This window comes from Crinia signifera, chromosome 5 (genome assembly GCF_055691185.1).
Source record: "Crinia signifera chromosome 5, ASM5569118v1, whole genome shotgun sequence".
NCBI classification, from domain to species: domain Eukaryota; kingdom Metazoa; phylum Chordata; class Amphibia; order Anura; family Myobatrachidae; genus Crinia; species Crinia signifera.
In genome coordinates, this window is record NC_139221.1 from 308,180,910 (window position 1) to 308,183,709 (window position 2,800).

The 2,800-nt window shown below is 39.4% G+C and overlaps 1 pseudogene; it reads left to right on the plus strand.

Moving 5' to 3' along the window:
• The first annotated feature begins 885 nt into the window (after positions 1-885).
• On the plus strand, positions 886-1,004 carry LOC146005846 (5S ribosomal RNA; annotated as a pseudogene).
• The last annotated feature ends 1,796 nt before the right edge of the window (positions 1,005-2,800 follow it).

Sequence of the window (2,800 nt, forward strand, 5' to 3'; positions counted from 1 at the left end):
GCACAGCATCACTTTGCACAGAACAAGTGGAAATCTACGCCAACCGGTTCAGGGAAAGGGAGTACCCTGAAAAAATCATACATCAAGCAATCACCAAATGTGAAAAATTGGACAGAACAGAATTGTTACAAGAGAAACCCAAACCAAGAGAAGAAGAAACAAATAAACACTCAGTAGCCTTCATCACGCAATATAACTGTGAAGAAAGAAAGATCAGACAAACCATCAATAAACATTGGAACATTCTGAAAATGGACCCTGTCTTAGAAGAAATACTTCCCAATAAACCACAGATCCTATTCAGAAAATCAAGAAATCTTAAAGAAATATTAGCACCCAGCCTCCTTGTCAATCAATCTACACAACAAACATCACTAACTAAATGTATAGGGACATACAAATGTGGCCATTGTAATGTCTGTAAACATGTTCATCCGGATAGAAAAACCTTTCATAACTACAATAACACCAAAAAATATTCAAAAAAACATTTCTGCAATTGCAATACCACTTCAGCCTATATGATCGAATGCCCATGCGGTCTCAAATACGTGGGAAAAACTAAGCGACCACTCAAATTAAGAATACAAGAACACATCAGGTACATCAAAAACAAACTCACAACTCATTCTGTATCCAGACACTTCTTGAACAATCATAATTCATGCGTGGAACACCTAAGATTCACTACAATTGAACACGTCACCCTGGGACCACGGGGAGGAGATCTAGCGAAGAAACTCTCCCAACGTGAAATGTTCTGGATCTATGAATTGAACACCTTGTCACCCCATGGTCTAAACGAAAGCTATGAAATAGCCCCATTTCTCTGAACAAACAACATCACAGACAGCCTAGCCTGTATGCAAGTGACTCTAATACAAAAAATGCGATCATCCCACTCTGCACAAACCCGATTCCATCCGAACTCGGAAGTTAAAAAGCAGTGGGCCCAACAAGTACTTGGGAGGGAGACCACCAGGGAAAATTGGGTGTCGCATGTAGTATTGTATCAAGATAGACACCAGCAGGACTAAGGAAGGTCTGATGATGATTGTAAACATCCAGAAATACAAGAAAATATCCTTCTAAAGAAGATTTATCGGAACCTCTGGGACCCCTACTGCCTGAAATAACTATGAAGAGACTGAAAACAAACTAAAAATATATAAACAACCTCAAAAACCTGGTATCAAGACTCTTTCCTGAAACCCCCCCCCCCCCCCCCTTGGTTTTTTTCAAAGAACACTTTCCAAGATTTCCATCAAAATACTATGTGAAAAATTCAATGTTTATTCAAAAAAACTCAACAAAAAGAAGAGATTGATCTTATTACAATGGAACACTTACCTAGATAGTCCAAACAAAAACAAAAGGACTGGTCAAATATAACCTAAGAACTTTGCATAGACCCGTAAACAATTGGGATATACTAATGACTCATAAGTAATAGTAAACACCACACTCACTTGGCATGTGCTCATGCAAATACACATCGTGTAAAGCCACTATTATGGATATAGAGCTAAATTATGCATGATGTTCAGTATTAACTACAGTCATAAATTATGTCACAATTTAATATGTCTAAATAAGCACAAAAAATTATTCTTGTTTGTCACCCCTAAATTATATGTTTATAATTAAGAGACACATGAGGGATCACTATTATTATTTATTTTCTGCACTATTTGCACTTATGCACAACAAAACGTCACACTTAAAAGTGTAAACAACTCATTATTGATACTATGCGGCAAATCAACTAGAAAAACAAGTGTCCGGCATTTCTAACATATATATTTTATTCTTTTTCATAGTTTGCATTAAATCAAATATCTAAGCCCTATTCGCAGCACACTCCATCTAAGGATCTCTATCTGCGTTCCAACGAGACCCAATCACAGCACAGCGTCCATGATCCATCAAGAAATATGCTGCGCTCCAACGGAGAAACTTCCGCGTTCCACAGATCTACTAGATGATGACTCACTCCTTGTCTGTACGGAGCGAGACCTGCGCCTCACTTGAGATGACTTCCGCGTTCCAGGAACCTGCGTGTCAACTAAACCAGCTTCCGCGTTCCACATACGGATAACACGATGACGCACTTCCGCCCTTCATACGGAAATAAGAACAGATCGTGGCCGCATCTATCAGGATAAATAAGACACTCACCCTATACCACCAACGGAGGAAGAGCCTCCCTATCTGTTTAAAAGACAGGCTGCCTCCTATAGAGGAAATAACGATATACAGCGCCTTAGTGAAAACGAATGGACACTTCCGCTTCCGGTCTCCAACCCCACCCCCATATGATCCCAGACAGTATATAAACCCCTACTGATCACACCTCAATATTCTGCTCCCCTTGAAGAAGTCCATTAGTGGACGAAACGCGTCGGGACCACCCTCCAATCCTCCTTGCCATTTGTGCCCAGAGACTACTGCTCTACCTCCTGGTTCCTAACCAAGGGAAAGGACTTCTACTTTCTTTTTCAAAGAAACCATTTTTTTACTACATACCCAGCTAAGTACTCACTGCAGTTTTGAGAGATAAATATATATAGAAGAGTCCAATTTTTGTGATATATATTATTGTTTTAAAGTGCCTACTATTTCCCACTTGCTCCCTGTTTTTTTCCCCATTCTTACCTTCTCGCCTTCCCCTAACCCCCATTACCTGCCCTAACATACCGGGCATTGCCCCAAAAAATCTTGTATGTGCTAAAGCTTGTTTTATGCATTTTTTATGAATTCTTGATATATATTTTTTATTGTCGGTGTAATAAAACTGTAT